Genomic DNA, 27,125 nt, shown 5'->3' with positions numbered 1-27,125 from the left:
AACCAATCAGCGGGCGTGTTATATCGAAATTTTATTATAAACAGCATCAAAATCTTGGCATGCACTTGCTACAGTAAACTATTAGCACTGTAACAATAACCGTATGGCATTGAAATTTGGAGACATTCGGCTCCCACATTCAGTATGGGCTCTCAGCTATGCTTCTAATCGTATCCTAACTAGACCAATTCAAACAATACCTGTTCATATTCAAACCACTTATTGACAAGAACGACCCTGCAACGCATCAATGCCATCTCCCTCGAGGTAGCAATGCAACCATCTGACGGCGCAGACTCCAAGAGGCAAGTCATCCACTTGATCTTAACATACAACCCTATCAACTTCCGAGTAAAGAACATCTTAACTAAGAACTTTGATTAGTTTTATACTGATCCCGAAACCAGTGAAATACAACAATACATCGTTCTTTTTATCCATCATTTAGTTAAGTTCCTGGTTGTTGATATATCGGAAAGAGCCAAAAAGTTCCTTTAAAAATTTCTTTGGTGCGTTTTGGCGTGACGCCAATTTGAAAGACTTCGTCCGCGGCAATTTCCAACCTGGCGTGCACATGGATGACGAATGACTCAATTAGAAACTTTCCCTATCACAATTCACGAGTTAAGACCTGCGCCTATACCAACCCAGCCCTCCAGATCAACATCAATTGTGCACCACTGAAAAAACGACAGATAGCCAGTACGACTAATAACCTCTTTACATTATTACTTGTTATGCAAACACTCTGTCGTACATTGATGAAAATAGACGCAGGATTGGCGACTGGTTCTTTGAACATGTACATTTCGTCACGAAGGAAGCAGAACTGGCAAAAAATTTTTTCTCCCTCAGACACACAACGGAAGACATGATGGTACCTGTGGTGAGAGCAGGATTCCGAAACACCACGGAAAGACTTCGCGCGGAGGGCGATCTAACATGGGGATACCAAACTCTCCAACCGCATGCATAACATGAACATAGAATCTAATTTAATTTAAACTATAGCGCACTCCTCAAACGACATTTGAATTGAATTAGATCACGCATGCTTCGTTCAATGGTTAATTCCACCGATAAAGGGACAGCATACCACGGCACAAAGAAAAGCATGTTTTGAAACTGATTTTTCACGATTGGAGCTACAAAGTGTTAACCATTAAATGAATTTGTGCTCTTGTTGCAGTTGGGTGATAATTGCTACCCATTCTTGGTATATTACCAAGATAATGCAGGACAATCATAAGACATTTAATAGCTAGCAGTTTTATTTTAATATTCACCGTGTTCTAAACTGCATACTACATCATTTTCCTCTACAAAGTAATGAGTCAATAATAGTTTCCGGTGGAGTTCTCAGAGCGGTTTCTCTTCAAGTCATTGTTGTTTCGCCAGTTTATTGTTAACAATCACAGTTTGCAGCCGAGCACTGAGTACAGGGTTCATCCCAGCCATAAGGGTAATATCCACAGAAATCTAAGCAGTCTTGATAATCATTCATACATTCTTGGTAACATTGGTTGGTTGGAGCCCCAATGGACATGGTGATTAGAGCCAACAGCAAAAAGGCAGAAACTGCAACACTCTTCATCTGATAAAAAAAACGAGAAGAAAGAAATAAAAAAAGGAATCATAGTTATTGCTACCCCGCTATGGAATTCTTCATTCTAAGTTACGGCTATAGCTCCGAAAAGGACGTATTTGCTTCCACAGTATGAATATAGACCATTAACTAAATTAAAACAGCGGAGTTATCCTAAACCCAGATTTGTGATTAAATTAAAGATTGAACATAATCTCAAACCGATACTAAGCATAAAGAAAAAAGCTTTCATGGTCAGTTAAATGAAAAGGAAGGTTAAAACGGGAAAGGTCAAATGGTGAATTCCGCTCAAATTTTTGTTAGTTAGGCAAATGTCTTACCTCTTTATATATTTATGTACAATTCACATGAACAAGTTAGCCTTGCCTTGACAAGTTTTGATGCAGTTTTCATTTGTTCTTTGGTTGTTTCTATGTTAAGTCGTTATTTCGTCATACTATTTTATCAATAAGAAGTCATCGACACGATGCCGGAGAAGTTCTATAATTGCATTTACACATAACATGCTTTTCCTTGAAACGTCCAAGCATACCACTGTTTAATCATAGGGGGACGACTAAGATAGTTGAGGAGGACCGATGATTAAAGGGGCTGAACTGAACCGTTTGTTTGCCCAACATAAGTTCAACAAAAGTTGAACGGATGTTGCGCAAACGTTGGAGTGTTCAAACGGTTTCAACGCTATCCAACATTTTCAACAACAAAGGAAATGTTAAATTGATGTTGAATGAAAGTTTAAACCAATTTAAATTTGATTCAACACACTTTCAACAAGCTTTCAACAGTTTTTTATACTTTCAACAATGTTGAACGACCTGTTCAAACGTCCCCCACATTTGGTTCAACAACTATGTTGAACCCATGTTGAAGCAAATGTTGAAACCGCTTAAGGGGGCCTTTACATTGTTGGTCGAGAGGACAAAAAGAACGTACAACAGAGCAATGCTCCCAACCCTAAAAAAATGCAGCTTTATCAGGGTCCAATGAATTTCAAAATAGAGCTTTTGGAAGGTGCCGGTCTATTGTAATTAAAATCAGCGAACCAGAATTCTCATATAGCCAGTCCAATATTTTCCAAGTGTCAGACAGTAATTTCCCAAAGAATCCCACTCAAGAATTTATTGCAATTTAATTGTTGCTTCAAAATGTCGAAAATCCGCAATTTATGGGTTTTGTTTTATTACATCGTCAAACTAGCTTCTGTTCGTATTTTGGTCTTCTCCTAGTATACATGCTGTTTGCTTCTGTAGATCATTGCATTTCGTATGCCTATACCTATTCTGTTTTCTTTTACGTCCACTGACCGTTCTAGGTCGACCGTTGTAAGGGACCTTGTGTCCTATTGTTTATTCTCCATGAGTTTTGTCCCTCGATGTATAAATAAGTAAATAAATAAGTAAATAAATAAATGAATAAATAAATAAATAAATAAATAAACTCCTAAAATGCCGAAGTAGTCCACGCCACATTGTATGAGCCAAGTGCAATTACTGTAGCGCATACAGAATTTTGTCATAAGTCGTGTTATGATTATAAATTTGCATATGTTCTCATCAGCCGCCGCTTCTCGCATATATTCTTCAAGTGAATGCATACTTATGATGCTGAGAAATCATCCACGACCTTGACTGAGCTTACCCCGGACCTTGATACTGTGAGAATATTATTAATACTGTAAAGGCCTGGCGAGTACTGAGATATTCTCGCGCTTGGTTGTAAGAGATAATGATTATTAGTCGGTGATTTTAGGTGTAAAACGCTGTTGTGTATGGAGTTGTGGTACTACGAATGTGTCCTTCAAACTTTTGCCGAAAACTGCACTTCGAATAAGTCAATTGTTTGAAATACCATTGATTAGCAAAAAGTAACGCTAAAAAGGAATGACGTTTAAACTGATTATGAGTCATTTTCAAGTTCGAGTCCTTCAAGGACTCAAGTTGAGTATCAAAAAAACTCCTGAAATCAGCTCTTTCGCACTACCTACCGTCAACTGTAATATCCAAATATACTTTTTTCTCAGTATTAAATAGAATATCTCAACCTACCCCTAGTAGTATATGAGGGTTTTGTCCCAAATTCGATACCTATTTCCACCTCCCTTGTATCCAATTGTTTTCAAATCAGGAAATGTTGCTGTTGACTTTTCACCTAAGTCGTCTTTTTTTTTTTTCACCTAACTAATTATAACATGATATTCTTTCCTCTCTCTGCATAAATGAAAGGAGAAATGAACTTCACTGAGAAAGAAAAGTGAAATAGCGGGGTGTGATTAGCGGATGGGAGACTGAAACAAAGGGTCATTTTTGTTAGCAATTGTTGGACCACAGTGCCGAAAGTTTTAGCAAGGGTCTTTTACGAAGCAGATGCCAAAGATGCAAATAGATTGCAGCTTAAAAAAAATTCGGTTTCTATATACATTCCGCCCGTGTGCTGCGCAAAAATCCGTTCTAGAATCATTCTGTGTGTAAACGAAGGTCTCTTGTAATAATCTAAGCTCCGTTTTTATCAAAAAAGCAAAAAAAAAAAAATGCCCGTGAATTACTTCTTTACTAGAATAACTAGAATCTTTAACCTTAAACTTACCTTAGCGCATACAGTTTGTGGCTTATCAAACTATCTTGGACAAGAAACTTCAACACAATCTAGTTGATTGTCAGCTTAGTTGCGTTATGAGTTTCGAAGTGTGTGGACTGTAGGTCCGTGGGTGATTAATAACATCTTTATAGGCTCACAGCCGGAAGACACATGCCAATTGCTCAGATCATTACATTTAATAAGTCATAGCAACTGATGTCAGCGACTCGTTGTACTTTGTCTTCATGCGATAATGCACACTCTTCTTACCTCGATGATGCAAAAAGCTACATTAAAGCACTTTATGGTGCCTTTTCAATGTTGTCAGCAGACCATTAAAAATGACATCAAAACATCACACATTGGAAATTTCAATTTAATCGTAAGCAGGGACATATTAACAGATTCTTATCGCTCCCTGATGCTTCCTAACAAGCAATTAACAGTTGTGGACAATATAATCCTTTTTAATATTTATTTTTCATCAGAAGATAGTTGTCACCCCCCAAAAAAGAAAGGATTTGAAGCTTAAAAGCGCATTGAAGTGAGAGACATTTCCTTTTTCTTTGAGTGCCTCTGTACGTAGGAGCATTAAATCTAATTGCAATTATGTTTCATATCCTTCTCCACTTAGAGGAAACTTCCGCGATATCAAAGCCGCCCCTTGGATTATTAATGCCACGTCTTCTTTCTTTAGTTGTTTGCATTTCGTTAACAATGCTCTTCTCCGCTTTTTGAATTAGGCTGGCTGGCTGACTGGCAATCCTATTTTTTTTTTTACTTTATTATTACAGGGAGATTAGCCACATAGATGACAATTTTCAAGTTAGGTATCACAGTTCATATTTCTTTAGAACAGCTTAAAATTTCACATTTTCTTAAACTTAAATGACACACACTGAGGACTTTATGACCTCTTTAAGAGATCGTTCAGCTTCAGTAATCTTTATATTGAAAACGTAAGTGTATTCCTACATATAGATATATATCTTTACATAAAGTTTAGTAATAGCCGGGAAATTCAAGTACTTTTGTTCTGTAATATTACAATTTACTTTCGCTGCCGGTATGATCAGAATCTATTCTTCGATCAACATCTGCAATTTCATTTAAAAACAAGATGACTGAGATGTGATAAGAGTTGTGTTAAATCAAAGCTTTCTTCCACGTACGAAAGTTAAGCCGTCCTTTACAACTCTTTTGGCGAGATTGTAAACAGAGATGCGAACGAAAAAGACGGCAAAATTTATATTTCCAACAGAGATTTCGTGATTAAGATACAGTATCTTAATTAAAAATATTGTTTGTTTTCAGTAAGAGCTGAGAAGTTGTGAACATAAAATGAAGCTCTTCAAATCTCTTAATAAAATTTTGGCCGCCTTGTTTCCTTTCGAAAACCAATTAATTTTAGAACGGATAGCCTTCACGACTTTCCGAAAAGGAATAAACACTTCCCTCGGTATCTTCCATACACTATTCCCTGACTACTAACACGAGTACAATTTATTTTAAGTTTTAAATGAGCTTACACCTAGCTGTTTCAAGTTCTGATGATAAAAATATATTATATAAAAAGGTCCTTTGAGGTACAGAAAAAGTACAGTAAAAAATAATTCCAATCAACTTTATGAATCATAAAATATGACAATTATCACGACTTAACGGCACACGAAAGAGTTCCTCGAGTAAATACTAATTTTTTTATTAGGCGCTGTACGATATTGCTGTGACCAATTCGTACGATTTCTAATCGGCACTTATTATTATTTAGTAAAGCATCATTTCGAAATTCAAGAGAAGTTAAATTAAAGTTTAAGAAATTGAAATATTTGATATTTTACAAAGCATGAATTAGTCAAGCTCTTATCAAGTACTATTTATTTCAGGAAGGAAATTGCAATTAAAGCCCAAGGTAAATAACCAGAAACACAGGAAAAAGTTTTTTTTTTAATCATACTCAAAGATTTTCACAGAGCCGTGACAAAAAAAATTCCCGTCATATAATTGCTTCGCCAAATAATCAGAAATCTCAATTTCTTCCTTTTCGTAATGGTAAAGTATTTTACGCAGTTTTCATATTTTTTGATTTCTTTATTTACATTTTATTAGCAAGGATCATGACAAAATCGTTAAAAATTTACTTAACTGAAGGCGACTGAGAGACCGGCTATTGTGCTCTGGAGAGCAAGTTTTAACTGTAGTTTACAAGCCTTCGTTTCACTGCCAACAAGGATCGTTACTTTCTCCTTAAATAGTGTTTGACTATGGTTTCTTTTGACTAGTAGTTCCTATTTAAGGTATTTACTACTCAGTTCCGTGTCCAAGTAAAATGATTACACTTTGCCATGGACCGGTGGCAGCGCGCGTCGTCGTGTGACACTAACCGGCGCCATTGTCGTGCAAGCCGTCAAGCTTGATTTGAAACGTCGTGGAACTGCCTTGTTGAACACAATTCATATATTATAACAGAAATAATCATTTCAACAGATTTAGTTTTCTTACACTCGTCACCCGTCTTGAATATCCTATACATGGGCACCTAACAGTTTATTTCGGTGGCTATCTGTTCGGACGGCATTAATCGCCTCAGAATTAGGGTTAAGTTTTTAAGAAAAGCTATAGTTTTGTTTGGCAAAATCTCAGCTCAAAATTTCGTAATACTGAAAAACTAATTCTTTTCGTTTACGTAGGGGGGCAAATATGTCGTTAAAAATGCGAAAAACGTTTCGTAAAGCCAACGACAGCTCAGTCGTTTATTCGGAAAATAAGATTCTGTTTCCTAAACGTTCTGAGACTTAAATTTTCAGCTGAAGCATTTGAACAGGTGAAACTGTATTAGGTTACACAAATACGTCTTTAAAAGCTAGCTAAATGACCTGGGAACTTAGGAGATAACATTATAAAAGTGATTTGTTTTAATGATCTCGTTAGGTGTCCCTGTCTATAGCTGGTGGAAAAGTTATTGTTGTTGTAAATGTTCTCATTGTGTATTAAAAAAACCCCTATTGTTGGTTGCTATTGTTATTGTTGTTCTAAATAAATTTGAAAGGTTTCCTCTCCGCGCAGTCGCTGGTAGTGCTTTGATACGTCTGAAATGCGACCAAATTGCACGTACAGACTCTCTCTTTTCCTGCAGAAATCTCTCTGGAACTTGACTGCCGTCACTTATCTCCAGTCCCTGGTAGTGGAGATCCAAGTGCCAGACGTCAATTTATGTGTAAATAAACCAAACTGATTGCAAGAAAAACTAGTCTTTTTCATGGTCAGAGCCTCCGTTATAGGAAGTAGCCCCACTCCCCCCCTGGTGGAAATAACGAATAAATATCATCATGTGACTAAAGCTGAAATGAGAAACAGATCAACAAATATAGAATCCTTTCATCCTATGATGTTCTATTGTAATGGTCTGTAAGGTTTTGTCCACAGCCTATTATACGCTGGCCAGAGCCGCTTTCTTCCTCTTTATCCACCTCTCAAAAATTGTCAATTGATCATAAGCCAAATGCCAATGTAACGGTGATTTTGGTCTTTTTCCACAAATTCGTTACGTGTTTGTTATAACAAGGTTTCCGCTTATAACGAACCCGCGTTATAACGAACATGTTTTCCCAGTTCCTTAATTAGCACTTATTTACATCGGGGTTCCACTGTTATCGATTTCAAGAGAGGAATTCATTTGAGAACTCTACGGCCAAACAGTAAATGAATATTTAAGTTCCGACTTACAGTTTGCTCACGAAGAAGTCTAAAAAGATTAGTTAAGTAACGGCGTAAGTCAATCCATTATTTTAATTTGAGTTTGATTTCACTGAGTCCATAAGTTTTAAAATTTCTGTTCTCTGAGGGAGCTTTTGATATTCGTATTTAATCACAAAAAACATTTTTCGAAATGATAATATTTTGGTCGCAAACCAGTGTTAGGAGAGCTTGGCACTGATAACAAGTTTCCAGTGTTTTGTGTGACTGAGGAGGTTAAAGTGGTAACTTAAGCCGGCGACACACCTGCCGATTTTATACGCCGATCGCGGCGAATTTGATCGCCGATTGCGGTGATCAAAACTTTAAGAAAATACTAAAACTTTGAGAAAACTTTTCAATAGTCTTACCTCTACACAAGTTGCGTGTCAAAACCTACTAAGCGGAAATTTATCTCGAAATAGAAGCTCCAAGTTTGCTCCAAGCTTAATCACCCTGTCATTCTTTAAACGCAGTGTTACATTAGGTGACTGGTTGACAACAGCCAAAGAACATATTAAAATAGCCTGAAAAGTACTGGCAAGGTGTAGCAATTGCTTACCAAATTTCTTTAAGACAACTTTTCAATAGCCTTACCTCAACGCAAGTTGCTTGACAAAACGTGATATGCGGAACTTTCTCTCGGATGTGGTCAAATAGGAGCTAATCCATTTAAGGAAGTGGAGGAAAGCCAACAATACAATATCCCATAAAAAAACGTAATGTTCGACTCTCCAATCTCGCACCCAGAGTTTTCGTTCCCCCTGACCAGCGGTCAAAAAACGAACGAAAAAATATCCAAAAATATCGGACTTCCAGTTTTACTATTTTACTTTCACTATTTTACTATTTTACTTTTCTATTTTACTTCTGGTAGTTTTTAATTGTTTATTGAAACCAGGTCAAAATCGATCCCTCAACGGATCTTTCCAGGATCGCTCGTTTGCTGGGTACAAGATTGATTTTTCTCTGATTTTTCTCCAATTTTGTACCCAGCTGATGGTAAGGCGCCTCGCACTGTAATTGTTTAAGCGCTTCCCGGAACATTAAGTTACTGCACAAATATTCCTTGTGATCGTTTCTAAAAACACTATTTCGCCAAATAACTACTGTAGTTAGGGTAATTTATCTGCCTTAATTAGTTTTCTTTAAAACTGCGCGGTGTCCATTCAATTAGCTGGTAATTTGCTACCGGAATAGCCAGATCCAGATTAAAGTATAAAAGGTTTTGCTGATTCGTAGAATTCAAAATATGCAGTTTTTGTGAAAGGAGGTAAACTCTGCAATTAAACGGCGATGGTGCGTGATTCAACAGTCGCTCGCTGACCTGGCAATTCTATTCATGCTTCGCTAGTACTTGCTCCAAGAAACTTTGCCTACTCTGCTACTCTTGTAATTTATTGTTTTAAGGAATTCTCAATTCAGGTTACTTTTAAAAGTATCCTTAGCAGCAATAGCTTCTGGAGTTAAAAATATTTTTTGTGGTTTACTTTCGCTAAGATCAAACAAACTGTCTATGCACTTCTTTTTATTTCTTTTAGTTGAATAGTTGTACGAATCATATATAACGTAGTCAGTTTCTTTAATTGTCCTGTTTTTCGATTACATCTGCCACAACCTGTACGATAACATCTCTGATAAGATGTACGATTTCGAACAAATAAACGCTGTTGGACTCAAGTCAAGTTTCTCTCATTGCTGCGTACAAGTTCGTGGTTAGATCCCGTACCTCAAGAGAGTGACAGCTGTTTCCCCCAAGCAAGTTGCACATTTGAGTTTAATTTCCCCCGTTGTCATTTATTCCCGAACGCTAGAGGATCGTAAAGTCTCTAGTTATCCAGAAAGTGGAAAAACCGTCCGTCACACTAGCGTTTAGTTGAGCTATTGTGTCCCCACGTGCTTAAGCTTCACGTGCTTAGGCATCACGTGCTTAGGCTTCACGTGCTTAGGGATCACGTGCATGGGCCCTGTCCTAAAGGAATTAGCAGATTTATCAAGAAGTCAAGATTATAAAACAAAACTCAAACATTCTTTTGAACCAAGGTGATTGAAATCGTGTCAAATCTTAGCTTTCATCCACAGACAGAGTTTAAATCCTTTTTCATATGCTGTGATTCAAGATTGTGGACAACTTAAAATGTTTCCTTTTCTTTAAGAGGCACTCAAAAAGATTTGTGATAGTACCGCAGGTCACCAAAGCGTGCTATAAGAGTTTGTATGGCGTTAAAATTAAATCGAAAATTAGACAACAATATTCCCACTAAAACCCACGAAAATATAATAAAGTCTGAAAAAGCTTCCCTTCAAGGCTTCTCAGGGATTCCAAGCGCCGTTTTGAGCGGTTTATCTCTCAGCAGCTGGTCCACGCACAGGCAGCCCAAGCTCAATATCAGAGAACCGTTGAATTATAAGGATTTGTATGGGAATATAACGGATTTGTGTAAAATGGTAGAAACAAACATTATTTTGTCAATAAAGTCAACTTACCCTACTGTTTCTTGTATTCTTTGTCATTTACCAGCTTTTCAAGCCGATTCGAAGCGATTTCGTCGAGTTAGCGTCAATCGGGTTTCCACTGCTAAATGTAACGAAACGCCGAACACTATTTCAGCCATGCCCGAAGCGTGAAACGGAATGAATCCGTTGAAATCATCCCTAGTGTCCCAATTCCTTCAAAGAATCAAAGTAGAGACGTATACCTGTCCTGCCAGCCCAACTCCGACTCAATAGAAGCCGCCGTATCACGTTTGCTCTAGAAAGATTTTCTTTCAAGTCAACTCGCTTCTGAGATTTCGAACGAACCGCGGCAAGAACGCCATGGACACTTTGAACGTTCGAACAGCACGCTGGGTAACAAACGTTTCCTGGCACGGGTGGTCAGCGGCCACTTGTCCACAGGCAAACAGATTTGTTCCCGGGGTCTCCTCGTGTCCTTTTTGTCAAGACCGTCAAGGGACCATTGTTTCCATCGACCAATCAAATAAAATAACTACCGGACGTGTTTTCCAAATTTAAAGGGCCCGATCAATTGAACCTAAATTTCCGGTACAGAATCAAATATATGGACAATCTGTTGTCCTTTTTCCCGGAAATTTGGAAATTCCGGGAAATTTCTGTTGCATTGGTCATACCATTTCGCCAGGTGCTCAGCCCCAGTTTCTTGTGGGATTTAAATTAAATTAAACATTCACGTTTTCTGAATGAATTTGCGGCGGATAATTTCTACTCATTTAGTTTGTGTAATGTGGCCAAACTATCCAGGAGCTAACGTCGTAGGAGCGGCATTTTTATTTCTGGGTAGTCCGCCGTTTCTGTAAAAGTTGAACGAGTTGAAATAATTATGAGGCAGCATAAATGAATTAAAGTTATACACTCTATTTTCAGGTGACTCGATGGGACCTGTAGACACGACGACGACCACAACAAGAACGTCAGAAAACAATAGTTCTAATTAGCAAAACACTAGCTCTGCACGTGCGTTATAAAATTTGGTACATTTCTTTGTCGTCCTCTGCAAAACAACGACGTGGTTTAATGGAGAAAGTGAACGCATGATGATTTATTTTCCTTTCTCTTTCTGAGCTTTAGCCGCCGCTACGACGTTAGTTCCTGGATAGTTCGACCACATTACACAAACTAAATGAGAAGAAATTATCGCATATTTATCCAGAAAACGCGAGCGTAATTTTGAAATCCCCTAAGAAACAGAGGCTGGGCCCAGTTTTTCAAAGCCCGATTCATCTAATTCTGGATTAACACAACTTTGGTTCGAGTTTAACACAACATGAATGATTGACGTTGACTTTTCTTTACCACTAGCTTAGAATTAGAGTTTAAAAACAATTTTAACGAGCGACCAGAAAACCTCGGTTAACTCAGTTTTAATCGTGGATTAACGTTAATCGGCTTTCGAACAACCGGTTCTCGGAATTTCCAAATTTCCGGGAAAAAGGACAACAGGTTGTCCATATTTGATTCTGTACCTGAAATTTAGGTTGAATAGATCGCGCCCTTAAATTTGGAAAACACGTCCGGTTATAAATTGATTGGTCGATGGAAACAATGGTCTCTTGACGGTCTTGACAAAAAGGACACGCGGAGACCCCGGGAGTGGTCTCCTCAAATTACACACACCCCGGGAGCTGGGTGTGTGTAGTTTGTTGCCGGAGCCAAAGGTTAACGTGGATTCCCCATGGCGGAAATATTTTAGTACTCGTGCCTAGGTTTGACCGTGGGTTTGTCATGACATTCCAGGAAACGGCTTGGTCCGCGGCAAAAATGGCGCCCGATTTGAAATAAACTTTGTTTTCAACAAAGGCCTGAGTCTCAATAAATGAACTTCTCCGAGAAATAGTTGCCCCGGAAGGACTACACATTACCTTTCTTGGCGTGTAGTGAGGCAGGTAAGCGAGTGCTTAAGTTTCAAGCAAATTTTAGCGAGGTTTTCAAAGTGCTCTCGTCAAATTACATTCAAATTCTACTTCAAGTTTCCAACCTTTTTACTAACATAATACAGTGATGCACGTGGACCAGCTGCTGAGAGAAAAACTGCTCAAAACGGTGTTTGGAATCACTGAGAAGCCTTGAAAACACAGCAAACACACTGGGTAAGCTTTTTTAGACTTTCTTATATTTTTGTGGATTTTTGCGGGAATATTGTTGTCTAATTTTCGATTTAATCAGATTTTAACGCAATTTGAACATTTTGTGCTCGTCATTCGCAGTGCATATTTGTAAACATTACTACGCCCTAATTTAAAAGTAATCATTCAAATATTTCGAATCATAACCAAATATTATTTTTCCTTTATTTCTTTTCTTGTAACGTTTATTATGAGACTATAAATATTGCTGTACGAGGAACATTTTCAAAGTAATAAATTTTGAAACAAATATTTTATTTTTATCCGAGCGACCAAATTGCACGCGTGGAAACATTACGTAATAGCCACATTTTCTTTATTGTACGCATTTCAAACTTTACACAAATGCATCAATAGTTTCCACAGGAGAGTTATTTTAGAGAGGGCGTAATTTTTTCATCCACAAGTTTTTTATGCTCTCGAACGTCATCGGAATTCAGCAATGTGATCTCGCACGATCAACAAGAACAGCTTATGGTTCAAAACATTTTCCTCTGACGCGTAAAAAGTTTGCTTTATATGCACTTAAGATATATATAACTCTAGGCAGTATGAAGAATTTGTAACGTTATTACGTTCATACAATAAGCAGAGTAGCATGTATATAAATGCTATTAAAAAGGAATTGTGGAGCTCCGCTTTTAAAAATATATGTTTTATTACTAGTAGTAATCACAGATTATTGGAGTGCCTTCGATTCTTTACATAGTACAAAACTTAGGTATGGTGAGGCCCTTTCCTGTTCGTTTTAATTTGACTTATTTTGCTCGTTTTACTCTTTATGCAGCTTTTTCTTATTGCAATAAACATCATCTTAACAGAATATTTGAAGTTTCCTTTCCAAATTAATGACCACAGTTCTACTGCTGCTGCTTACCCAGCCTGAGTAAAGCAAAGTTAATTTGCAAACAAATATCTTAATTTTGAGGGGAAGAAACATCTGGAGCATAAGGGATTATTTCACTCTTTCACCCTGAAGTTACGACCCGAGTACGTGACGGATCTGACGGAGAAAAAGTATAATTCAGTTTGCGTGACATAAGCAAAATATTTTCGTAACGTCTTTAATCATTTAGGAACGTATTTTAATACAAGACGGTATACTTTTTATTTCTCTTTCCTACTACCATTTACTAACAACAAGAAAAGTATTTCTTATACACTACGCGAAAATCCCGCTGCTAACAGCTGAAATTAGCATGAAGCATTGAAGATAACAAAATGGGCGTGTACAAGCATAAAAATCAAACACCGAAATAAAAATGCTACCGTAGGCGATCGACCATTTATTTCCATTTGCTACTAATCTTGCTATTCACTTGCTACCAAGTACAAGTACAAGTAAAAAAATTTATTGTCGAAACCTCAAGAATTCAGAGAAATGAAAGTGTTACTGAGACGGTATATGTACTTGCTACTACTCTCTTAATACTTGCAAGAAGAAAGATATTCCGCTGCTATGAAGCAATAAACATTATGAATGTACTCTACGCGAAAATCCCGCCGCTATGAAGCGATAAACATTTTGAATGTTCAGAACTAATTAACATATTGAAAGCCTTGTACAAGCATAAAATTTTTTTATAGAAACCTCTACCGTATTGTTCATAGCAAACGATCCCATATATGTCCTTGTTCGTCGAAGAGTGAAAGAAACAAAGCCTTTGAACTTGAGTTGTGAGACGAACACAATCTACTGGCCGCTTTACACAAACTCCATCGAATTGGGTTCGTGTTTTGCTTCGGCTCAATGACCGAAGTCCAAAGCCCCTGAAAAAACCTGGAAGGGTGGACAATCTGCAGTCTTCACACGGCGAAATCTCAAATTCTACCTTGCAATTGCATACATTCAGAGATCACATGAGATGGCAAGTCACGTGACTTCGAGGACAGTGCGAGTTTTGACTTCGAGTTAATCGTTTCGCTTCGCAGTGGATCAGCAATATTTCTCTCTTCACTTGGTGGAAAATGCTACTTACGAAGCTGAAAAATACCAAAATGACCCACAACAAGTCCGAAGACGAACATTTTGACCTTCAAGATGACGAGAAGTCCTCTGATACTTTCGATGTTGACAACAGGCTACGAGGTGCATTAAATGGCGCTCGCATCACATGCAACCCTAACAAAAACTTAGCACCGGCATCTTTGCAGGAGATTAGCCTTCTGACCAGCGCAAAATAAATGTTATCCAACAGACTGCCTGGAGTCCTTAACTCGCCTCTCGTAGAGAAACGAACGCAAAGAACTCCACGAGTGCCTCAGCCGACTCACATGACTGCCAAGCTCTTAACGATTCTGTCCTTCACAGCCAAGATGATAATTCAGGGCTGAAAGCTACTCGTAGTGGTGATGAGGTCGAATTTCTCTCAGAACTCGTGAAAGAGTACGAATCCGACGATACGGTCGGAGAAAACCTCAGAGGCGAACAACTAGCTAAGCTAGTGAACAGAATGTTTCGCTGCAAATTGAGTGAGAAAACTAAGAGCGCCTTTAGAAACAAGAAAGACCTGCAAACTGCAAGGCAGCTAAACCTCCGAAAGTTAACTCTGGCATTTAGCGAAGATTGAGAGAATTTGCCAAGAAAAGAGATCTTCAGTTTTACAAACTACAGCAAGCACTCACCAAAGGCATATCGCCGCTTGTCCATATTGTCGACCAGCTAATGCTGGCAAAATCGCTCACTGAACAAGAATGTCAGAGTATGAAGAAATTGGGTTTGGAGGCCATGTCCCTCCTAACCCATGCGTCGTATGAAATCAATATGCAGCGACGCTGCTCCCAAAGCCTGACATCGGTAAAGAAATTTTTGCACTTTGCTCTTCCCAGCTGCCATTTACTGATCTTTTCTTTGGAAAAGATCTCCAGAAGCATTTGAAAGATATTGGTGACCAGAACAAAATTGGGGCAAAAATTACCCCTCCTTATAAAGGATCATGGTCTTCTCCAGACAAGTCTGGCTACAACAGCACCAACAGTCAAAAAACTGGAAGGGCCCAACTTCACACCAGGGAAGCGCAAAGGTCAGGGGAACAGGGACAACAAGCCCTCCCGCCCAAGCCAATAGAGCACTAATCGCCAGCTACTAGCCAGTAAGTACATGTTACTTGTCATGTTCGAAAACGTTTACAGCTGGAAATACAACAAATCATAATAATGCCTGGAAAGCACTAATCTCTGATGAACGAATTCTTAGCATTCTTATGGGTTGTCAGCTTGACTTTGCTCAACCTCCTTGCCAAACCAAAGTGCCTAGAGTGACTAATGTCTCTAGCAAAGAGGCTCAAATTATTTCTTGTGAAATTAATAAACTCTTATCAAAAGGGGTCATTACAAAAGCCTCTCATAGTGTTGGCGAGTTTATTTCAACCATTTTTACAAGGCCCCAAAAAGATGGCTCTCATCGCCTCATTCTAAATTTGAGAAAGCTCAATGAGTATATTGTTTATCATCATTTTAAGATGGACTCATTGCAGTCTGCAGTCCAGTTGATGAAACCCAATTGTTGGATGGCTGTTTTAGATCTAAAAGATGCTTACTACTCTGTTCCCATAGCAACAAAGGATAGGAAGTACCTACGTTTTATGCATGGGGGTCAACTTGATGAACACCTATGTCTTCGAAATGGACTTTCCAGTGCGCCTAGAAGTTTCACGAAGCTCCTTAAACCTGCTGTGTTAAGGGGTCATGGGGTGCTCATCATTGTCTATATAGACGACATCATCCTTTTGGCAGATGATCCCAGAACCTTGATAGGGCACATTCACCAGACAATGACATTGTTCAAATCCCTGTGCTTTTTTGTCAATGAGGAGAAATTCCAACTTTCCTTTCTCAAAAGGTAACTTTTCTTGGGTTCATCTTAGACTCTTTGACTATGGCAGTCTCTATGAAGTCAGACTAAGCTGAGAAGGTTAAAACAGCCATGTGTCAGGTTTTAAAAAAGGGAAAGCCCCTGGTAAGAGAGATGGTATCAGTTGTTGGTCTCATGGTGTCCTGTTTCCCAGGAGTAAAAATATGCACCATTGTATTATCGTGCACTTGAAAATGACATAACTGATGTTTTGAAATTAAACAGAATGGTTGGAATCACCATGATCATACGCATATTTCTGAACTAGCAAAGAAGGACCTTACCTGGTGGCTTGATCATGTTGACAGTGACCCATGCTCGGTTATGCTGCCAGAGCCATAATGAACCGTAAAGTGTTATAGCTCTCCAGAAGGATGGGGAAGTGTTGTTGATAATTCTTCCACTTCTGCCAATGGCAGATGGTCCCACCAAGAGAGAGTGCGCCACATAAGTTTCATGGAGATCAAAACAGTCTTCCTTGGTCTCAAGTCGCTATGCTCAGTACTTAAACACTGCAGCATCAAAGTGTTATCGGATAACAGCAAACAGCTGTTTCTTATCTTAGAAACATGGGTGGAACTCACTCGAGAATCTGTAATGATATTACAAGAGAAACGATTATGTGGTGCAAAGAACGAGACATATCCTTGACGATAACCCACTTACCTGGGATACTAAACATTGAAGCTGACAGGGCAAGCAGGGTGTTTCATGATGATACCTAGTGGTCATTAGATGATAAATTTTTCCAATCCTTAGTATCAAGATGGGGAAAACCAGATATTGATCTGTTTGCATCACGCTTGAATTCAAAACTTGGCCTTGCTATGTAGCATGGCAACCAGTCCCAGGTGCCTTTGCAATAGGTGCATTTACACTTAACTGGTCTGTGTATAATCTCATATATTGTTTTCCCCCTTTCAGTGTTATTGCAAGACTGCTTCAGAAGATACTTCACTGCCAGGCAACGGCCATCCTAGTTCTTCCAGATTGGCCAACACAGTTTTGGTACCCTCGGGTCACATCAATGTTAGTGGTCCCTCCAGTGAAAGTAAATCTTCGGAAGAAAACACTGATCCTTCCTCACGATGGTACCAAAGTTCACCCACTCTACCCCAAACTCCGGTTGGTTGGTTGTCTTGTGTCAGGGAAACCCTCCAATGTCAAGAAATAACTGGGGAAGCATTGAACATAATCATTGATTCATGCGGGAGGGAAAGCACTTAAAAGCAATATAGGACCAGTGTATCTGCCTGGATACAATACTGTAAGAAGCAAAAGATAAATACTACAACACCATCACTGCCACAGCTGTTGGAGTTCCTCACCATTCAATCAAAAAAGCGTGGATACAGTGCACTGGGAACTACTAGCAGAGACATTTGCAACCTGTTATTTTTAAGAAATATGAACATGGCAGCAGTCTTTGTGTTTTTAAAATGTTAGAAGAATATGTTATTAGAACGGCTCAGCTTAGAGGTTAAAGTTCTCGACTGTTACTTTTTCATAATTAGCCTCATGGACCAGCATCCAAAGATACTATTTCAAGGTGGCTAAAACAAGTTATGTTTGATGCAGGCGTAGATACTTCTATATTTAAACCTCATTCTACTAGAAGTGCTGCTACTTCTGCTGCCAAATTAGCCAGTGTCCCATTGGATGAAATTATGGCAACTGTTGGTTGGCGTTCAAATTCAGTGTTTGCTGGGTATTATCCCGAAGCCAATATCTTCTCCTGGCACCTTTGCTTATGCTGTATTGGGCCATGTTTAAGAGTTCTAGACTATTAAACCCTATGTTCTTGTTGAATGATGTTCTTATTATACTCTTTGTCAAGCTCTCTATCTTTATAGGGCCCAAATGTTGCTCTCAAGTCTCATATGATCTCTGAACGGTATTTAAATGCGAGGTAGAATTGAATAATTAAACGAGACTTACCTGTAAGTTGAAGTTTGATTGAGATTCTACTGCATTTGCAGCAATGAAGAGATCACATCCCTCCCTAGACCTCTCCCTTACCGTTTGGTACCTCGACTGTTTTCTTTAGAAAGAAATGTAAATATACGAAACATATATTTTGAAGTGTGGATGAAAGATCAAATAGAAGAAAGATCCTCGCAGTTACTACGCAACTTAAGCAGTTGCGAAAAGATCGCAACTGCTTAAGTAATATCATATTTTAAGTCCGTAATATCAAGCCAACTGGGAGCTGATCATATTGTGAGTTCATAATATTCCCGTGAAGAATGAAAAATAAATGTGAACAAATGAGAAATATATATTGAACTACGGATGAAAGATCAAATAGAAGAAAGATCCTCGCAGTTACTATGCAACTTAAGCAGTTGCGAAAAGAAAGCCTGAAAAAAGTTTAGGCTTGAACGGGATTCGAACCCATAACCTCTGCGATGCCGGTGCAGTGCTCTACCAACTGGTTTTCAAGCCAACTGGGAGATTGTGAAGCCTGAATATTTTTTCAACCTTTCTTGGTACCTGAAACAGTTAAGATTACCACAATGGACGCGATCAAAACAACACAACATAATGACCTGATAGAGTGTTTTCATTCACGTGACTGCCGGCCATATTGGTTTACTGAAACAAAAGAAAGCATTTGCATAAAAATAGAGTTCAATACCCAGAGGTTTAGTTTGGGACACCAACATGGCGGCCATTTCTTTGTTTTGGGACACCAACATGGCCGCCGTGACCTCATGTGTAAACACTACCTCATACCCAGACGTTCTTAGCGGTTCGTGCGGCAGGAACGCGTGACGAACCCCTAAGAACGTCTGCATGGGCAAAGAGAAAATGTTCGCCTGGGAAATCTGGTCTTAAGCAGTCACGTGAATGAAAACACTCTATCAGGTCATTATGTTGTGTTGTTTTGATCGCGTCCATTGTGGTAATCTTAACTGTTTCAGGTACCAAGATGACTCATTTCTGTCTGGTGATGAGTTTATTTTTGGTTCTCTTTTCCCAGTAGCTTCACTTTAAATCAGATGAATTGCCTAGGACACGCTTTCAACCGGACTAAGACCAGTTTTTCTGCCCGCAATTTACACGCTCCAACTCACGCGGCGTAAATTCGGTAAAGTGACACAACAAAGTTACACAACTGAAGTTTGCCTTTATATGATGCAACCTTACATCATCTCAGTAGACCCTGTCATTCGACTACCAATGTCCAGATATGACAATGGCCATGGATTCAAAGGTTCAAGAAAGTGAGAATGTTCTTTTCTGCCCTGTTGCCTCTCTCTATTCGCTTTCCATCTATTCAGCCAGGGACAAAGACAGCAAGACGATTTCAGACTGTTTTCAATTCAATAGTGAGGTTGGGCCAGGCTGGATACAGTACGACCCTACCAAGATCACAGCCATCACCTGCAATGACATGTTCAGACCGATTAGCAAACCGCACGACATTGTGCAATCAAAGAAACAGATGATCAAGATCGTAACACCAGGTGACTTCTCGACGCTTGAGGCCACCCTGGAAAAGCCAGTGCTCATGTGTGTAACCCGAAGGCAGCATTTCGGCATCTCTCAACCCGAAACAGACCTCCCCAGTAGAAGCACCGCCAGTGGCTTTGATATCGACTTTGCAGTTATATTCCCTCCTGCGCTCTTGAAAGAAAAGCTGAAAGAAACATTGGACCTCATTCGTGTGTACCTTACAAAGAAGCGCAAATTTTGCTTCATGTTTGACGTTAAGGACATGCTTAAGAAGCTCATTCCCGAAGATCTGAAGGATTGCAACTCTCTGGAGTATGTTTCATGGAATAACACTGCCTTTTGGCTCACAAACCACTGCAAGCCGTATCACTCACTCAAGTACGTGAATAATCTTCTGTTTTGGACAGCTCTCTTCCCTTATGCGTTTTTTGCCGCTCTACCGTACCGCGTCGGACGCCGCTTTCTGTGCAAAGATAGGAAGCTCGTTTTACGCGGTCCAATGAAGTTCAAGGTTGGTTGTCTGGATGATGTCGTTGTGGTGTGTTTGTGGTCAAATGAAGCGCCACCACCGGGAACTTACAGTAAACACTTTGAACAGTTCTTTATAACTGCAGCTAGTGTGAACTGGCTAAGACCGTTCTTGAGGGACTCTAATATGATCACATTTGCCTTCGAAGATAACTGATGTAACAAACAATTGAAACTCTATTTGGGCCGGATTATTATATTATCAGCGGCACCTATAACCTATATAATCGCGTTTTAATCACAAAAGCATTTTTCGAAATGATAATTGTTTTGTCGCAAACCAGCGTTTAGTTGAGCTATTGTGTCCTCACGTGCTTAGTAAGTAGTAAGTAAGTAATTTATTTAGTGTCAAATACACAGGGGGTGGTCTCCCAGTCCCCCGAGCCACAGGCTCATGATATAAGTGTTTGACAGTATATAAAAAAAAGATAATAACTACTAATTAAATTAAAAAGTAACATCTAAATATAAATAAATAAAAATAAATCGGGTCAGAGGCAATTGCTGCATTGACAGCCGTTAAAATTTAACTTAGTTAAAAGTCTCCGAAAGGATGATGCATTAGGTGCGTTTTTTACAGCAGATGGCAACTGGTTCCAGATGTGTGAGATCATGTACGCATATGAGCCATGAAGGAATCTACTATTGTATGAAGTTTGTACAACATTTAGACCATTGCTTCTAAGATTATATGGTGTAACTCGGGATTTGAATAAATTGGCTACATAGCCTGGACCATTCTCCCTGAAACATTTAAAAAATATCATCAAAGATTGTTCTATGCGTCTATGTTCCAATGTATTCATGTCTGCCATCCTAAGAATTGATTCATAATCAGTACTTTTCTCCATGTTCATTATAGTTCGTAGACCATAATAGTTCGCATCTTCCAGTTTCTTGTTAAGTGTTTTACCTATACCCATAAGTAAAGAGTTGCAGTATTCAAAATGTGATAATACAAAGCTCTTATAAAGAAGCAACATAGTGTTTGCCGGTACTAAGCGCTTAAGGCGGCGAAGTGCGCCTATCTTAGAATATACTTTCTTCAGCATGATACTTATATGTTCTTTAAAAGATAATTTGTTATCTAAACATATTCCTAGGATCTTTAAGTGGTTGTTAATATCAACGGGAGTGCCGGCAAACTCCAGGTCATATCGATAGGATGAGTTCCCAAGGATCATCGCTTGGGTCTTGTCCTCGTTAGCCTGTAGATAGTTAGAGGCAAACCAGGAAGATAGCTTTGCCATGTCTTGGTTTAATAAATGTTGAAGAACAACTGGGCTATAATCCGCCGTATATTGAGTTGTATCATCTGCATAGAGGCGGAGGGAAGAAACGGTGACAGTTTCGTTTATGTCATTCATAAAGATGTTAAATAGTAGAGGACTAAGAAGACTTCCCTGTGGAACGCCACATCGTACCGGCGATCAGCTAGAGCACTTAGGCTTCACGTGCTTAGGCATCTCGTGCTTAAGCATCACGTGCATTGGCCTTGTCCCATTTATCAAGACGGTCAAGATTAAAAAACAAAACTCAAACTTTTCTTTGAACCAAATCTTAGCTTCCATCCACAGACAGAGTTTAAATTCTTTTTCATATGCTGTGATTCAAGATTGTGGACAGCTTAGATGTTTCCTATTCTGAGAGAGTAACTCAAAAAAGTTTTATGATAGTACCACAGGTCACCAAAGTGTGATATAAGAGTTTGCATGGCATTAAAATTGAATCGAAAAATCAGACAACAATATTCCTACATAAACCCACAAATATATAATAAAGTCTGAAAAAGCTTCCCCGGTGTGTTTTGTTGTGTTTTCAAGGCTTCTCAGAGATTCCAAACGCCGTTTTGAGCGGTTTATCTCTCAGCTGCCCGTCCACGTGCATCACTTTATCATGTAAAAGGAAAGGTTGGAAACTTGAACTAGAATTTGAATGTAATCTGACCCGTCATTTGAGGAGAGCACTTCGGAAACCGCGCTAAAATTTGCTTGAAACTTAAACACGCTTACCTGCCTCACCACATGCCAAGAAGGATGACGTGCTATCCTTCCGCAGCAACTATTTCTCGGGGAAGTTCATGTATTGAGAAACAGGCCTTTATTGAAAACAAAGTTTATTTCAAATCGGCCGGGCGCCATTTTTGCCGCGGACCAAGCCGTTTCCCTGGAGTATCATGACAAACCCACGATCAAATAGCCTCCCACGCAGTCGTTTTTAGGGGACTCGTATTACCTCCTCCCCTTGTGGTGAGGAGGTAATACGAGTCCCCTAAAAACGACTGCGTGGGAGGCTAACGATCAAACGGCTAGGCACGAGTACTAAAATGTGCCCGTTAGGGGGAATCCACGTAAACCTTTGGCCCGCAACAAACTACACACACCTCCTCCTGGCTAAGTGCAGTTCTGTACCAACACAGCAAAACATACCAGGAAAGCTTTTTCAGACTTTATTACATTTTTGTGGGTTTTTGTAGGAATATTGTTGTCTAATTTTTGATTTAATTTTAACGCCATACAAACTCTTATATCACGCTTTGGTGACCTGTGGTACTGTCATAAATCTTTTTGAGTGGCTCTTTAAGAAAAGTGGAAGATTTTAAGCTGCCACAAGTAAGTAAGTAAGTAAGTAAGTAAGTAAGTGAGTGAGTGAGTGAGTGAGTGAGTGAGTAAGTTAGTAAGTAAGTAAGTAAGTAAGTAAGTAAGTAAGTAAGTAAAAACTTTATTATATATTATATATTATATATTATATTTGTGTCAGATCGGAGAAAGAAGAATTCTTTCTCTGTTGCAAGCCAGCCATGGGTATTTAAACATGAAGGAACTTCTTCGTTTTATTGCTTATTACATTTTATGCCCATGAAAAACAAAAAGAACTGGGCAAACGGAGGAACAACTGAACAAACCAGGAACGCAAACGAACGAACCACCGGAAGACCAAGCGAACGAACATCCGAGCGAGCGAACGGATAGCCGAATGACCGAGTTGACGATCAAACGGTCCGACCGAGCGCTCAACGGCCGCGAAAACGAACGAACAAGAAACCGAGTGAAAAAACCCGCGAAACTAGATGAACAGCAGAACGACCGAGTGGATAGCTTTTTTGTTTGCAGTTCTAAGCGTTTATAAGAATCGATTTTCTGATATCCTACAGCAAACGTAAATGCGTTCAGTTATCTTTTTGGAACGAGTGGGAAGCGATGTAGCTTACGTTCTCATAACTTAAATGTTAAATAAATATAGAAAATCCTACGCACGTATTTTACTGAACTCACCAAAAAAAGAATTAAGAAAACACCATAATTTGACGAAAGCAAAACAGAGCTCCGTCTGCTCAGAAGGTCGTTTATTCTCGTCAGGGGCACAGTGAACAGACACGGCAGAGAGTCATGGCTATTTCGCATCTTACACTGTATAGCCGTTTAAGAGTGTTAATTAATCTGTAGAAACAAATTAGTTATTTCAAGGGTGAAACCCACGCGGTTTACGAAAAAACCACGCAGTCTGCTAAGCCAAGCAAGAAGTAAAGAAGTTCATAAACTCGACCAGTTTTCGGAATATAGCACAAAATTTAAATATGGTGGGCCCTTTCCTGTTCGTTTTAATTTGACTTATTTCGTTCGTTTTACTTTTTATGCAGCTTTTTCTTATTGCAATAATCATAATCTTCACAGAATATTTGAAGTTTTCTTTCCAAATTAGTAACCACAGTTCTAGTGCTACTTACCAGGCCTGAATAAAGCAAAGTTAATTTGCAAACAAATATCTTAATTTTGAGGGTGAAGAAACATCTGTAGCATGAGGGATTATTTCACTCTTTCACCCTGATGCTACGAGATTAGGGGCAAACCCGAGTACGTCACGGATCTGACAGAGAAAAAGGATAATAACGTTATTTAATACAAGGCGGTATACTTTTTATTTCTACTTGCTGCTACTTTTTACTAACAACAAGTAAGGTATTTCTCATACACTGCGCCAAAAGCCCGCTGCTATCAGCTGAAACTAGCATATTGAACATAACCAAATGCGCATGCAGGTACAAGCATAAAAATCTAACATCGAAATAAAAACGCTACCGTAGGAGATCGACTCCCTTTCCATTTGCTACTAATCTTACTATTTACTTGCTACTAGGGTACAGGTATAGGTATAAAAATCTGTTTCGAAACCTCAAGAATTCAGAGAAATGAAAATGTTACTGAGACGGTAAACTTGCTACTACTCTTTTAATACTTGGAACAAGAAAGATATTCCTCTGCTATGAAGCAATAAACATTTTGAATGTACTCTACTCGAAAATCCCGCCGCTATAAGCGATAAACATTTTGTATGTTCACATTTAATTAACATATTGAAAGCCTTTTACAAGCATCAAAGATTTTTATAGAAACCTCTATCGTATTGTTCATTGAAACGATCCCGAATAAACCTTGTTCGTCGAAGAGTGAAAGAAACAAAGCCTCTGAGGCCCCGTTTTTATATGAAGAAAAGTTGTCCCGGGAAAGAGGGTCACCCTCCCAGCCGAGTCAACTTCAGCGAGCGTTTATATGAGAAAAAAGTTGACCCCTTTGCTCGCTTAGACGGAGTTGACCCAGCTACGCGAGCCAAAGTGTTTATATGGAGAAAAGTTGCCCCGGCTAGGAGGGTAACCCTACCATCGAAAAAGGGTAACCCTGCTAGGCGGGTCATCTTTCCAGCCGAGCCAACTATTTGTTTCTCATGTAAACGGTTCGCCAAGTTTTGTAAGGAAATGTAGGAAAAGTTGGCTTGCCCAGGGTAGCTCGGGTAGACGAGTGACCCTTCTACCCGGGACAACGTTTCTCCATATAAATGGGGCCTGAACTTGAGGTGTGAGACAGACACAGTCTGCTTGCCGCTTACACAAACTCCATCGAGTTTTGATCGTGTTTTACTTCGGCTCAATGGCCGCTGCAGACTTTTACAGGGAAACACGATCGTTTCCTTTGTAATACGAACACGAAAACGAGGTACGCGACATCGAGATGCAAAACCCCTAAAAAACCTGGAAGGGTGGACAATCTGCAGTCTTCACACAACGAAATCTCAAATTCTACCCTGCATTTGAATACCTTCAGAGTTCACATGAGATTGCAAGTCACGTGACTTCGAGCTCAGTGCGAGTTTTGACTTCAAGTTAGTCGTTTCGCCTCGCGGTGGATTTGCAATATTTCTTCCTTCACTTGGTGGAAAATATTGCTTACGAAGCGGAGAAATTCCAAAATGACCCACAAGTCCGAAGACGAACTTTTAGACCTTCAAGATGACGAGGAATCCTCTGATGTTGATGAAAAGATCTCTGATACTTTTGATGTTGACGAGAGGCGTTAACACAAGAATTCAACACCGGTATCTTCGCAGGAGATTAGCCTTCTGACCAGCGCAATATAGATGTTCTCCAACAGACTGCCTGGAGTCCTTAATTCGCCTCTCGTAGAGGCACGAACGAACGAAAATAGCAAAGGAAAGCGGCGATCCGCTGGCGTTCCCACCAAACGTCAAGAGGAGAAAGCGAGGAAAAGAGCTCCAAGAGTGTCCCAGCCGACTCACATGCCTGCCAAGCTCCTTACGATTCTGCCCTTCACAGCCAAGATGATAATTCAGGGCTGGAAACCACTCGTAGTGGTGATGAAGACGAATTTTTCTCAGATTTCGTGAAAGAGTATGAATCCGACGATACTGTCGGAAAAAAGTTCAAAAGCGAACAACTAGCTTAGAAAGTGAACAAAATGTTTCGCTGCAAACTAAGTGAGAAAACACTCAAAGAGCGCCTTGAGAAACAAGAAAGGCTTGCAAACTGCGAGGCAGCTAAGTCTCCGATAGTTAACCCTGGCATTTGGCGAAGATTGAGAGAATTTTCCAAGAAAACAGATCTTCAATTTTACAAAATACAGCAAGCACTTTTTCCAAGACATGTCCAAATTTGGGACCCACAAACTGTGCTAAACCACCTTAAAGGCTACCCGGCCAACAAGAAAATGACTATGCTCATGGCCTTAGTCACTGCTCAGAGATTTCAGACACTTTAGTTGCTTTCAATTCAAGACATGCATGTTAAACCGGGTAAATATTCTTTCCATATCATGTCACTTCTTAAACAAACTAGTGCTAGTGGTGGCAAGCAAAGACATTTGTAATCTGTTATTTTCAAGAAATATGAACATGACAGCAGTCTTTGTGTTTTACATTGTTAGAAGAATATGTTATTAGAACTGCTCAAGTTAGAGGTTCAAGTTCTCAACTGTTATTTTGTCATACTAAGCCTCATGGACCAGCATCCAAAGATACTATCAAGTCAAGGTGGCTAAAACAAGTTATGTTTGATGCAGGCGTAGATACTTCTATATTTAAACCTCATTTTACCAGATCAGAAGTGCTGCTACTTCTGCTGCCAAATTATATTAATTAGCCAGTGTCCTACTGGATGAAATTATGGCAACTGCTGGTTGGCGTTCACATTCAGTGTTTGCTGTGTATTGTCACTAACCAATATCTTCTTCTGGCACCTTTGCTAATGCTGTATTGGGCCATGTTTAAGAGTTCTAGTCTATTAAACCCTATGTTCTTGTTGTATGATGTTCTTATTATGCTCTTTGTCATGCTCTTTATTTTTTGAGGGCCCATATGTTGCTTCCAAGTCTCGTGATCTCCAAACAGTAGGTAGAATTGAATAATTAAACGAGACTTACCTGTAAGTTGAAGTTTG

At 39.3% G+C, this 27,125-nt stretch overlaps 1 long non-coding RNA gene and 2 pseudogenes across 2 annotated transcripts; 2 read left to right on the top strand and 1 right to left on the bottom strand.

Moving 5' to 3' along the window:
• Positions 1–1,253: 1,253 nt before the first annotated feature.
• Positions 1,254–10,923, bottom strand: LOC146465548 (uncharacterized). 2 transcript variants are annotated; one of them, XR_014868327.1, is made up of 2 exons: positions 10,403–10,923; positions 1,254–1,594 (listed from the first exon to the last, which is right to left on the bottom strand). It is a non-coding gene; the product is annotated as an uncharacterized LOC146465548 (long non-coding RNA). The 2 variants fall into 2 exon arrangements; XR_014868328.1 differs by lacking the exon at positions 10,403–10,923 and adding an exon at positions 4,190–4,307.
• A 3,633-nt stretch (positions 10,924–14,556) lies between these two features.
• LOC146465547 (uncharacterized) lies at positions 14,557–15,625 on the top strand (annotated as a pseudogene).
• A 10,523-nt stretch (positions 15,626–26,148) lies between these two features.
• LOC146465546 (uncharacterized) lies at positions 26,149–26,905 on the top strand (annotated as a pseudogene).
• Positions 26,906–27,125: the final 220 nt, after the last annotated feature.

Source organism: Pavona decussata, unplaced genomic scaffold, assembly GCF_977016875.1.
Source record: "Pavona decussata unplaced genomic scaffold, jaPavDecu1.1 SCAFFOLD_156, whole genome shotgun sequence".
Lineage (NCBI taxonomy): Eukaryota > Metazoa > Cnidaria > Anthozoa > Scleractinia > Agariciidae > Pavona > Pavona decussata.
The sequence above is the reverse complement of the archived record's forward strand: the minus strand, read 5'-3'. Positions and strand labels throughout refer to the sequence as shown.